The sequence below is a fragment of the Gadus chalcogrammus genome, chromosome 11 (assembly GCF_026213295.1).
Source record: "Gadus chalcogrammus isolate NIFS_2021 chromosome 11, NIFS_Gcha_1.0, whole genome shotgun sequence".
Taxonomy (NCBI): domain Eukaryota; kingdom Metazoa; phylum Chordata; class Actinopteri; order Gadiformes; family Gadidae; genus Gadus; species Gadus chalcogrammus.
In genome coordinates, this window is record NC_079422.1 from 14840892 (window position 1) to 14855130 (window position 14239).

The 14239-nt window shown below is 47.2% G+C and overlaps 1 protein-coding gene across 1 annotated transcript in view; it reads right to left on the reverse strand.

The window, feature by feature from the left end:
- Positions 1-14239, reverse strand: part of LOC130392436 (nuclear factor of activated T-cells, cytoplasmic 1-like) — a 60883-nt gene that overhangs the window by 5078 nt on the left and 41566 nt on the right. The window lies entirely within an intron of this gene.

Here is a 14239-nt window from a genome sequence, read left to right on the forward strand (position 1 = left end):
TTAAGTTTTCCGTAATGGAAAGTTGGCAACACGGATGAATCATAGCATAAATAAACAAAAAAAACAAAAACGGTGCAATCCTGCCACAACTGCAAGCCGAAAGCTTAGAACGAAAAACAAAAAACCTGACATTCTCGATTAGCGGAGGAGCCCTGGGTGGTCATGTGACCCCGAGGGGGGACTGCTGTCACCGCGCTCTGGGAGTGATCTATTTCAGCCAGGTGGGAGAGTGACAGAGGGAAAACGAGGTCATACCGCAGCCGGCCAATGCCAGCACATGATACGTCCTTGCCACTCGGACTACAAACACCTTTTTGTGAAGGCCCAAGGTGAGCGATCTGGTGGGGTGGTACCACATGCTTACCTGTTAAGGGCTCAGCTGCTTCACCAGTGCTTAAGGAACCAGAAGCTCCTTTTAAAAGAGGGGGGGGTTGTAGAAGACACTCATGTTACAAACCTCCATATCACCATTGAGCGGTTTGGGAGCGGAGCTATGGAAGAGCGAGTGTGAAATGTTAATGTTAGCAGTGCGCCAACGAAAAGCTTTTAGGCCAACGACAAGCTTTACAGGCAGACAGAGACAAACAGTAGATAAAGCCCCAAACTGTAGACATCACAGCCAATAGCCAACAGGGTTGTTGTGCCTCTCTCTTCTGAAGTTATCACAGACAGGTCGTTATGACTTCATCTGGCTGCTTTCACATCTCAGCTTGGAGTTTAAACTTGACCTGGGTTGAATTAACCCTGGTGGGGGGTGTGTATATGTGTGTGTGCGAGTGTATAAGCGTGTGTGTGTGTGTGTGTGTGATGAGGTCGATAAGAGCCGGGCATCCTCTGAGCAAAGGGGCCGCCCTGTGGTTTGGGTAGACGGCGCAGAGCTCCACCGAGGGGCCCCCGGGATCAGCCGTGCTGGGGTTCCTTCCCTGGGTAACCCGACCCACCGTCCTATCACGGCCTGACTGGCAATGCCCCCCATCCCCCCGCCATACCCATCACCGCTTCCCCCCCCCCCCCCCCACCCCCTTCTTGCTCGGCCTCCCAACTCTCCAATCACGACCCCTGAACCTCCTGGTTGAACCAAGGCTTCCTGCCAGGGACCTTTGGGTTCGACCTGCTGCTGGACGCTGGGGAGAAAGTCGAGCAGTTTCCTGACTTCTTCACTCTGACTTTCTTTCTTGTTTGACGAATAAACCCTCGGTGGCAGTGGGTCGGCAGCTGGGGGGGGATGACCCCATGTGTTGCGGCAGTGTGAGACGCTTCCTACATTTCCAGTACCGCTTCTCTTGAACCTTCGTCGGGGTTGTGAGAAAGTGGACCCCTGGTTTCCTGCCATTGTGTGTTGGGGTGGGGTGGGGGGGGGGGAGAAACTCTTGGTTACCCGACGAAGTGTAAGGAAGTCGGCAGTCACAGTGATCTGCTCTCATCACAGACGTTACAATTACACGAGATCTGGGCAGGAACTCACACGCATGCAGCGCAGTAAGAGAAATACATAAACCATCAAGGGCTTTCCATCCCTGTCTGATCCGACACACGGCGTGCATAAGCACAGGGACACACAGACACACGCACACACACACACACACACACACACACACACACACACACACACACACACACACACACACACACACACACGCACACACACACACACACACACACACACACACACACACACACACACATACACACAAACACACAAAGACACACAACCCTGCAACACAAACACTGAAAAAAACACACACACACACACACACACACACACACACACGCACACACACACACACACACACACACACACACACACACACACACACACACACACACACACACACACACACACACACACACACACTGGTTAATGTTAAAACGCTTGTCGCTTCAATCCGGCATGCTTGTGAAATTGGTAATGCAACTATCGTACCTAACCAACTTCATGTTGTGTAGCTGCTGCAGAGAGACAATTGAATTTCCTGGTACATATTACTTATGTTTCCCCGCTATATCAAATCTTGTCTTGGCTGCAGCAGAAACACTTAATGGGTAATTTGCAGCCTCCCACGCCATTCTGAAATGACTGCCAGGAGAGAAGGGACAGCCTTGACGATCACAAGCTACTAACGATCAATGTCACAAATGAGTCAGAGAGAGAGAGAGAGAGAGAGAGAGAGAGAGAGAGAGAGAGAGAGAGAGAGAGAGAGAGGTCACAGGGTCAAGAGTTAGTGTTGGAAGAAAAACGCGAGACGGAAAGAGACAAAAAAAAGACAGAGACAGAGCAGAGTATAGGGCAGTAAGTAAAAGTAACAAGAAAAGTGTGATAATAAATAAATATGAAGATGATGACCAGACGGACAGAGAAAAAGACGCCATTTTTTTTACACAGTTTTTTCGACTGTTATTACCGTGGCCACAAACTCACATGGGAAGAGACAGAGTGTCCCGTTAATCCCTCATCCCTATAGAGCACTTCGTAAATTCATCCCTGGGCCTGCAGGTAGACACCACCTAATCCATCGCCGAGCTCCCTTTGGGCCTAATGATGTGATGATGCACACACAGCCGGCACATTTCAGCCCCTCGAACAGAGAGTGCTGATGTGCAACGCTCTGGCCGCACGCCCATATGATCACACTTTGTCTCCGCCATCCGATAGGGGAGAACGGACCGAAAATAAACTTTGAAAAAAATTAAAATATAAATAGCTATAACAGTCAGGAATCGGTCCGATGTGAAAAATAGTGGGGTTGTTCTTCTGAAGCGATATCGGGCCATATGGTTGGGCCAGGCACTCGGATTTTACAAGCGTTGTGTGCGGCTTGGACACAGTCAACCCTCCGACCCCCCCACTGTGCCAAGGTGAGCCGTAACACTACGACATGGTCTGATATTTACAGGCCTGGAAACAGGGAATATGATTGGAGCTGTGGGGGATTGGAAAAGTGGAGGAGGGAAGGACTGGGACCTGCTCCACGACGAGGACTGTAGGGTTCATAGAACACAGATCCAAGATGAGAGTGGCTGTGGAGGCATAAGCTGCAGCAGAGATAATTAGATGAGAAAAGGAGACCTGTGCTGGGTCAGTTTACTTATTTGAGGGGTTCTGTATATATTTGATTCACTTTGGCTGCAGGGGGAAAAAAAAAGTACACACACATAAATATATATATATATAACTATAACTATAAAATACTGCAGTCCCATTAAAGTGGAATGGGCCCACCAAAGATAACAGGTTTTTATTGAAAAGCCCCAGCGGCAGCTTGCTTATTTTGGCACAGCGGCACAGAGTCCTGGAGACCTTTCATCTACGGCGCGGCTTCCTCTCTCTAATCTCTACCCTGTCTCTCTCTCTATCTATCTGTCTCTCTCTGTCTCTCGCCTCCTCTCACTTCCTCCCTGGCCCAGTGGGGGCAAGGGAGTGCTCACTCGAGGCCTCTCCCCAGGGAGGATAAGGGATGGCGGGGAGGGAGGAGGAGGGGGGAAGGAGGAGGTGCAATGGGGGAGGGAGGCGAGGGGAAGGGTGTTTACATGGTTAGGCCAGCTCTCTCATGCCCTCAGCGCTGGTTACTCTAGGATGAAGTCACCGCTGTACCGTGCCGTTCTCTCTCTCTTTCTCTCACTCTCTGTTGTTCATCATGAAAGTCAATTCAAACAGGATTCTTTTTATAATGTCTTTGAAGTCTTCTTTTGTGGGAAAATTTCATCGTCTGACTTGTGTACTTCTCTGTTACAGCCCACTGTCTTTTATTTAGAACATACCTTATTTTGTTGCAATGCACTTAACCCCTCGACTACCACAGAAAAACCAAGGCAAACCTGCTCCCCTTTGTCTCTGTTTCTTAAAGCTACGCTGCACTCTGCCCAGTTGTTCGTGGTGAAACTTGCAGCACTTTCTTTTTTGTAGCTGCTCCAATATCGATTGTATGGTTTCATTGTTCTCCGCCTCACCTGTGAGACACTTTGGATAAAAGCATTTACTGCTCAACGTAAATGTCTCCTACAAACAAAAACAACTCCATAAAAGAATCAAGTGTACACAATGCAAATTTAAATTCAGGAGAACTAGAAAGTGGAGCGGACACTGAAGCCTGCAACCACAGCGCGTTGCCACCCACTCCAACATAGCTGAGTGATTGAGATATAAAAGGGAACAGATTAAAGCTGTTTGCGGGCCTCATTACCAGCGGGTTCATGGTAAACTAACCCAGCCATCTGATAAAAAGCGCTGTGATTGATTTGGAATTGGAAACGTATGGCTCGACCAAGGCTGACGCTGACTGCAAGAAATTTCACAGGTTTCGAATGAAACGAAACAGGTTGAAACAATCATATCTCGGTAGATTATTACCATGTGAAGGAGAATGAGAGTGTACATCTGCATACAATGTGATTTATGACCTTCACATTTGTATTCAGTGTCGTTTTATCAATTGCTGCCTGTCCAATATATGTGATCTTCTTTTCGACCAATTCAAGATTTGGTTGGAAATTCAACAAGCATTGAAGCTAAGTATTTGTGCGAATACATACAGTGGCTGCCTGCCAATATATTGCACTCTCCTCATCTATTGCAACATAATATTTGATAAATACCACTGTGGAATCAGAATTACGATGGCAGGCTTACCATAAACCATGGTCCATGAAGAAAAAATGGGACGAGTTTACATTTCTTCCTCTTTTTGTTTTTTTGTCTGCAGCCAGATGGTCAGTGTTTGTGTGAAAGCCCTACCTGTTGGCAGAGAGGCTTTCACGCTTCACAATAAGCCACGGCAAAGGCAACGAATTGGAGTCGTAGAGTAACTAAATCTTTTCAGAAGTTCATGCTGTGCAGTAGGACTCTGTACCAATTCGACATTACCCCAAGGGTCTTTTGTTCTTTCTTTCTGTCCTCCTTTCTCTCAGGCTTTCTCACTTTCTTTCTTTTTCATTAATCTTTTTCTTTCTTTCTCTCTTTCTCTATCTTTCTCTCAGTGTATTTATTTTATTATTTCTCTGTCTACAGTGACTACAGTGTAAGGTACAGTTTAATGCACAGTTCAAAAGCTGAATAAGATGGGGTTCCCTCAAGGTACCATCTCACTCCTGACCTGGAGATGTGCCCGTGCGTGCGTTTGAGAGTCTGTCTGTGAAATTGTATTGTGTTCTCTGCTACATCCGTCAACCCCGACGGTCCTTCGTGTTCCTAGAATGCAGATGAAAGCCCTTCTTCCCCCTGGAGCCTGTAACCCCTTCACCTCCACAGTGAAGACATCACCTGCTGCCCCTTAGCCCACAGTACAACAAAACAGGTCGACACAAACAGGGTGGATGGATGGATGGATGGATGGATGGATGGATGGATTGTCTCTTGCAATATCGATATAAAACCTCAATAAGACTAACCTACTAATAAACACAAACAGGATGGGATATAGATAGATGTAGAATGATATTGATGGAGAGATAGAGATCAATAACACTTGATAGTCTCTTTGTAATAGAGATGTGAGATCTCAATTAGACCAACCTACAAGTAAAAACATACAGGGTTGAATATAGAGCGCTACAGATGGATAGGGATGGAGAGATAGCTATAATCCTTGATTGAGAGATGTGATTTAATAGAGATTTGAAACGTCAATGAGACTTACTTGTTTGAATGACGGTTAAACAAACACAAAAGACAAATAGATTCATTCAAATTCAATTAAGATATACAACTGCAGAGAGTTTTGTGGTAACCCAAAGACACTTTCAGGTCACTGACTTTGATCACTTGCTTCCGCAAAGTAAACCTATTCCCCTGTTCCAAGGCAGGTCACGGCACTTTGTTCATCATTACCAGGGAGCACGGAGGGGAAATAAACTAGCGCGGTATTTATCCTTCTTCGACTTTTAAAAAATTCTCATTCAATAGCTTTGACCTGAGGAGGAATATGTGTGTGTGTGTGTGTGTGTGTGTGTGTGTGTGTGTGTGTGTGTGTGTGTGTGTGTGTGTGTGTGTGTGTGTGTGTGTGTGTGTGTGTGTGTGTGTGTGTGTGTGTGTGTGTGTGTGTGTTTGCTAGGCTTATTGTCCATGCGTGCAAATGTGTTTGTAAGGGTGTAAATGTGTAAAAGTTTGGTTTTGCATGTGTGCTTTGTCTGTGTGAATGATCTGCGCAGATGTACGTAGATCTGTGTAGGTGTACGTTTGAGCATGTGTGCTTTTCTGTGTGAATAAGTGTGTGTTTGTGTGTGTGTGCACACATTTCATTGCTCTGTGAGTGTAGATATGTGAAGGGGTGTGTATGTGTCTGTTTGTGTGTATGTATGTGTGTATGTGTGTGTGTGTGTGTGTGTATGTATGCGTGTGTGTGAACGACAGAAAGTGCCAGGGAAAAGCGTCCAAGACTGCACGCTACTTTCTTCCACGTCAGATTTTCCCCTCTTCCTCTGTCTGTCTGGGTCGGCCTCCCTTTCCACAGTTGACCTGCTTCTTCTGCCGCAGGGTGAATACCGCAGGACTTAAGGAAACGTCGAAAATGATCTGACCCCAACCCCTTCCTAATTCATCTCTCATCGCTGCATCTCTCTTTTCCATCTTTTCTTTCTTTTCTTTGCCATACTAAAATGTGAAAAGCTACTGCTGAAATGCTGAAAGGGGTGACTGAATGAATCTAGACCTGCCAGTGGATCATGCTTATCAACTACAAGGATTTTATTATCAAGTGAAACCAAAGCAACCGAACAGCTCTTCATGTTTATTTCCATGGAAATTGATTTGTGTGATCGGCTGGGTAATACAAACAGGGGACATTGTACATTGCCTGATATTGTTCCGAGTATAGCCACTGGGACTGTTATGGTTGTGCTGGAATTATATAACTATATCATCTCATTTCCTCTCGCTCATAAAAAACGATCTTCATAACTCTTTCTCTCTCTCTCTTGATGCCTGTAGTTCTCTCTCTCTCATCCCCCCATCTCTTGTCTCAGTGTGCCCACAGTGAGGACAGCCGAGCTGCCAACAGAAGCAAACCTCACGGCTTCCCCCATTGCTGTTGGCCAGCGGCATTGGGCCTCATTCTGTTGACATCCGTCACTAGCAGATTCTATTTCACTGAGCTAACACATTTCATATGCTGTTATTAAACGGTCTGGATGTGCTCATGTTTACCGATGCCACAGGTATTCACCATCAGCCCAGCGCCAAACCCACCTCCCCACACATGCACACACGCGCAGACACACGGCACATACACACACTCCAAGACATGAGGAGTATGTGCAGGCTGAGGTTAAAGTGTAGTATGGGGGAGGGGGGGGGGGGCTGCTTCCTTCAACCTAAAACCTGAGAGTTGAGTCCCTAGAACAGCAAGGCTTCTATTCTGCTGGAGTGCTCTTGGGCAACGCACTGCATCTCCAATACTTTGTTCGACTTTTGATGACATACATGTGCACACACAGGCATGCACGCACACACGCACAAACACATACACACACACACACGCGCACACACACACACACACATACACGGCACCCTACTGCTATACTTGATAGTTTGGGGGTTCACAGAATGGTCGGTAAACCCGACAGAGTTATATAGGCCTTATATCATTTTCATTGTGACGATATGAACTAGAAGAGTAAGTTTAGGATTAGTTTGTTGGACAGGGGTAGTAATCAAACACAGGTGACTCTGTACGTTCGGCACAATCTTTAACCTGTAAAATCTACATTTTGATAGCATTTCTATCTCTCACTTTAAGAGGGGAATCAGATGATGCACTTTTTCTACGGCCGACCCCCTCCACGTCCAATGAGAAATCAAATAACAATACAACAGAGTTGGTAACGAAGCTAGACATGCAGTAGCCCACTGGCCACATGCGTTCTCCATGTCGGATCACTTATGACATACGTAACTGGCTTACGTAAAGGCGTACGTTGCGGTGCGCATTAAGAGTTCAGACACAAAGAGACATAATTTGTTTAGATAATTTTCGCCCGTTTCAGTGCGGCAGACACATTCTTTCTCAGTGACTGTGGATATTATGACGGAGGAACTGAAACCAAACCAGACCTTGAGTTCAGCCGCCAGAGTTTGGGATCCAAAAGAGTGCCGGCACTCACACACACACACACACACACACACACACACACATACACACATACACACACACACACACCACACACAATTACACACATGCACACCAGAATACTCTTGTAATTAATGGATTTAATACTTACAGATTTGTCTTGCTAGACTTATCAAAACGAATAATACCCAAGGCTTAATGGGGGAATGGAAATCAAAGAATTGATGATGTGACCCCATTGCCATTGTCATATGATTCCACTTAAATCCAATCATTTGCTAAACTGTGAGCAATCTCGGAAAACACAGGAGGAACAATGGAGTGGCTTTAGTGAAATGTGTTGTGAAAAAGTGATCGCAAGCAGTGGTCTGATGTCTCTGAAGTCCGGCCAGGGGAACGGAGATAGAAGCCAGATATGAGGAAACCGAGGAAATACAGAGGACCTCAAACCAAATACGAAGGTATCCCTGCTTCTAACGTCTGCTTCCTGGGCTCCCTCTGTCTCATTGTACATATCACTTCAAGGATGACTGTTTCTCTAGTTTATTTTCATGACCTGGTATCTGCATGTAATAATACTGAATGTTTTCCTTCTTTCGCAATGATTTGTTTCCGATCACATGGTTGTTTTAGACACAGGGTCAGTTACGATGCGATAAGATATATATATTATTATATTATCTTAAGATATGTAAGATAACCAAGGCTCTTGTTGATAAACGCTGATTTCATGGCCAATAAATCTTGGTGTCGTGAGCCTTGAGGAAAGAGGTGTTTTTGTGGACTGTTTTGGAAGGCCTTCAAACCGGTGTGCAGCTGATGATCTTTATGATCCAGAGAGTACCGTCGCCAACCCTGCGGCAGCTACTTATTCATTTTCCTTCTGACTATAAAACATATTTTCTTTTCCTATCCAACAGTTCAAAAAGACAGCCAGGAAACTGTCATTCCTAACAGGAGAGAGCGGCACATATAAACATGGTTAAAAATAATATATAGAAAAAAGAAAGCCACATCCTCTTTAAGGTCATAAATAATATAAAAGACATCACCCTTCCTCATATACCTGTCAATATCTTGGAGAAGTCCACAGGTTCTTGACATTGCACTTAACCAAAAGATGGATCTCCTCGTTTTCTGCAATTATCTGAAGGTAGCCAGTGCTCCCGCCAAGACTGGGAGTCAAAGGTGACTTGTTTGTGTAAGCAACAGTGGCTCCAGTTACAACACACACACACACACACACACACACACACACACACACACACACACACACACACACACACACACACACACACACACACACACACTGAGTAAGGCCACAGCCAGCATGTATGTGACAGGCAACTCAACGCACACGTCTTTTAGAAGACGCACACACTTCAGCTTCCCCGAGTCCCATTAGACAGAGTCTTCTCCACAAGTTCTGCATTAAACCACTCCATCTCAGGAGCCTATAAGCTTGCACCACGGTTACTCTGTATGTTTTATTCAGAGAGGTGCAGGTTGCACTCTCCATCATCATTAAGGGCTTCTTCGGTCAGGGCGCCCGGCCAGGATGTGTAACATCTTCCAGAGGCGGAGTCCGAAGAAAAGCTGGCTGAACGTAGATTCAGGACCATAAGCTGACCGTTGTCGAGGGAGTGAGCTGGAGAGTGGTGCGGAGAGCAGGGCGGTAGGGGGGGGGGGGGGGGGGGGGGGGGGGGGGGGTGGGGTGGTGTGTGGGGTGGGGGGGGGGAAATGGGGTCACTAAGGAAGGCAAAAAAAAATGGGAAGTTCAGTAGCAGCAAAACTAATCCACTATGATTTTGAGGTCTTGAGAAAAAAAAACAACAGGAAAGCAACACAAGGGGTGTTGTCATGTGAGGCAATCAGAAAACACATGTTGAATGTCAGACATCAGCGGAGCTGGTTCGGGCCATGGCACCCATTCATCTTATTTTAGTGAATAAAGAGCCTGTGTTTGTGGGAGTCGCAGCTGGTCTAAATCTATGCCTCTGATTAGCTCGCCCCTGCTCCCTGACTGTGTGTTTAGCTGCACTTCATGATATCACCCGTCGCAAACAGCAACTAATAGGAGGGGACACGCAGCAGCCAGCAGAAGGATTGTGCTCACTTCCCACACGCGCACACAAGCACACATAAACACACACATGCACACACATGCACACACATGCACATACACATGCACAGACCCCTGAAAACATGCATGCATGCACGCACTAACAGCACAAAGCCCTTAATAAAGAGCTTGTGCCATATGATGTGACGGCTTGGATCGAATACATATACTGGAAACGCGCTGGTTGTCATGTGCCAATGTGCACTCATGCGTATCTGTGTATGAATGTGACAGGCGGTGGGGGGTGTGATGTCATTCAGGGTGTGTGACTGACAACATATGCTGTAGTTTTGCCATCCATTTATTGGGATGGATTTTTGGCATAGAAGCTTATAATTGAGCGGTATGGAGAAAAATATTTTGTTGCATTGTAAGTCTTGTTTGATTGTAAATATGAATAAAGCAGTAGTTAATAGTGAGTTCCTTATTTATGAAACATTGTTCGTACATGGATACTCCTGAGTAAGCTATTCATTTAGTTATACACTATTAATAAGGTAATAAGATAGTGGTTTGTAAGATAATTTTTACAGTTCAAGTAATGGATTTACTTACTGTTTATGACGCATTGGTAATGCTTTATAAACCCTTAGCAATGCTGCAATTCATGTTTGGTTTAGGTAGTTAGAAAGAATTAGTTAAGTCTTTTCTTGTGAGCGACTATCTAGATCTCGATGAGGTCACACAAAATACTAAGCTAATGGATCTTATCATGAATTGCAGTTTTTATGAAGCATTATCAAAACATTATCAATAGTTTTTAATCATTAACTTCGGCACCAAGCATTTTCTAATTTTCTTATGAATAATTTAGAATAGATTATAAATTGCTTATTAATGAGCTTTCATTTATGAACAGGCTTCATAAATGCTGAATTCACTTTGAATTCAATATGAACTACTTAGGTAGCAGTTATTCTATTCTCACTTTAAGCATTTGCATCGCTCATGATGTGTAGCTCACTTATAAAAATGGTTCAGTGAGTAATGTTGAGTCAGTGCGTCATATCTACGTTTCAAAGTATGCAATTCATTTCCTGTACTCTTTTTTCATGGCACTCGATCAAGCTTTGTGATCGGTATAAGGGAGAGAGACAGAGAGACAGAGAGAGACAGAGAGGCAGAGACAGAGAGATTTAGAGACAAAGAGAGTGTGAGACGGAGTGAGTGAGAGACTGAGAAAGTGAGACAGAGACAGAGAGGGACAGAGAGTGAGTCAGAAAGAGACAGAGAGATAGGGAGAGAGAGAAACAGAGACAGAGAGAGAGAGAGAGAGAGAGTAAGGGGGGCCCTTTCAGGCTCAGAACCCTTCCAAAAGTGCAAAACCAAACACACTCTGCTCAAATCCCAACCACCCGCCAGAAGTGCATACTAACCAAAAAAAATCAAATGCAAATGATTATTCCACATATTCCCCTCTCGCTGGCGTAAAAAGCCCCCCGCCGCCGCCGCCGCTACGCCCACCCGGCCCTCTCCAGTGCCCCCCCCCCCCCCCCCCCCCCCCCCCCGCGTCCTGACTCCCCTCCTGGTGGGGCGGTAGCTCACTGCTGATAACTGGAGTGATTTCTCGGGGGCTGCGTTAAGACCTGCTGCCGATCAGCGAGACGCACTTCCTCTGCCTGATGAGGGCCGGGGGGCCGGGGGGGCCCGGGGCCCCGCGCGTGGGAGGAACCCCGCTCCAGTGCACGCGTACGTATGTATGTGGATGTGTGTCTTTGTGAGTGTGCCCATGTGTGCGTGTGTGTGTGTGTGTGTGTGTACATGTGTGTGTGTGTGTGTGTGTGTGTGTGTGTGTGTGTGTGTGTGTGTGTTTTGGAGTGCGCTCTTGCAGACTCAAATCACTGGCCTCCAGTTCATTCCTGGCCGAGGGGGAAGGCTACACTTACACGGCCGGTGCTAAATCAACCGCTGTGGGGTGAGGTCATCACCCCCCCACACACACACACACACTCCCCCACCTTCCTCTTAATGGAGATCTAAGCTCGCTAACACATGCTGATAATGTGTGCGTGTGTGGATGGGCGCCAATGGACTCAAGCACTACACCAACGACCCCCCCCCCCCCCCCCCCCCCCACGTGATCCGCCTTCCGATCTTATTTAGTTCAGCTTAAAGCCTCATCTAAAGTGTGTGTGGGATAACACATGGGGCCGCGGGCCCAGAGAGAAGGAGAGGCCTACAGAGTGTGCCGTTACCACCGCACACTTACCAGGTCTCCAGGAGCTCACCACAGACGCTTACGCAGACATTAGGTGATGGAAGAAGGCCGGCGCGCAGAGGGGTTTTACCTTCCCAGCGCCCGCCTCCTGTGTCCTTTGTCAATCGATACGCATTCCTGCGCATCCCTAATGCAAACTGTAATCCGTGGCTCTGATGTATTTCCCTTGTCACAGCCGCAAGAGAGGAGAAAGTGACACCCGATGGGAGGCAGGGCGGCCTGCCCCGAGGAATAAATTACATCAGCGGCCTCGCCTCACCTTGATGCCATTGATTTGTAATATTTTCAGTGTAATGTCGTAGAAAAAGCCCTCTTAATGGCGTCTTTACAAAGTGCAGAGCGCGGCTTGAGTTTCAGGATCATTCAATTAGGAGCTAGACTGAACGCTCTACCCTGCCGATGGATCAGGAAAACGGGATGAGGGCAAACACAGGAGCGTGTGTGACAATAACGCTGCAGAACTACGTCTCGGCTACAGGTTTTCGGATTTTACTACCGGCCGCTTGAAGCGGAGAAGGGGAGGCGATAAAGGGTTGAAAGGCGGCGAAGTGATCCGGTAGGGAAGAGATGATTTTTACAGAGCCCCGATAACACATGGACGTCCTCCTCGTACGCCTTTGTCTGTTTATGAGGTGCACACAAATGGGACTCATCAGGGCTGACGGATATGCTGAGAGCCGCATTTCAACTCAATTACAGATCCACGGCTCAACTCCCCCGGTCCCCTGCTGCCTATTGCGGCTATACTCCCAGAGCAATTGGGTAAAAAAATTTGTGTAGTGCACACACGTGCATGCATGCATGGATACACACACAAACGCACAAACACACACACACACACACACACACACACACACACACACACACAGACACACACACACTCCACCAACCCCACCTAATTGTCCCGGTGAAAACAGCCAAGAAAGTTGTATCATTAAGGGCAGGATGTGCAGCTGATGATGCGTTCCCTGCTGTTTGGATCATAACAGGGCTGGGCTCAGGGCAACCAGGGTGGCAGGTCAACAGAGGCTTAAAGATCACGGTGGATGTTGAACACACAGACACAAAGACAGAGAGAGGGAGCTAGAGAGTTCTATAGGGAGAGAGAGCAAGAGAGAGAGAGAGAGAGAGAGAGAGAGAGAGAGAGAGAGAGAGAGAGAGAGAGAGAGAGAGAGAGAGAGAGCAGCAGCAGCAGCCAGCCCTTATCTACCCCCCACCTCCCCAGGTGTGACCACCATCATCGCACATGCTCCCTTGATGACGACAGCTGCAGGGCGGAGGCCCCGTGGGGAGAACAGGGGGACGCGAGCCCTGGGCCCCCTGCCTGCAAACATCTCTCCCAGCGAGAAAGAGAGAGAGAGGTAGAGCAAGGTGCGTGTGTGTGTGTGTGTGCGTGTGTGTGTGTGTGTGTGTGTGTGTGTGTGTGTGTGTGTGTGTGTGTGTGTGTGTGTGTGTGTGCGTGTGTGCGTGTGTGTGTGTGTGTCTGTGTGTGTGTGTGTGTGTGTGTGTATGTGTGGCGCGGGGATCTCCGTTCAGGAAACCCTGAACCATTGTTTTGCTTCCTTCATTAGTTGCCGTGTCAACAGGTTGGCGGTGTGCGCGTGTGCCACTGTTTTTGTTCTCGCCGCACAACCCCGGCCGACCCGCGGCCTCTGATGTTTTGACAGATTGGTTCAGATCCCCATCAGGGCTGCGGGGGGACTATTATTGAGCCGGCCGCGCTCACCGCTACAACAAAAGCCGGGTCGCACCTCACGGCAAAAGCAAATAAATGGAGCCGGTGGGGGGGCCTAAAATGAACACGGCTTTGACGTAAATCCAATCCCAGAATTTCATCAG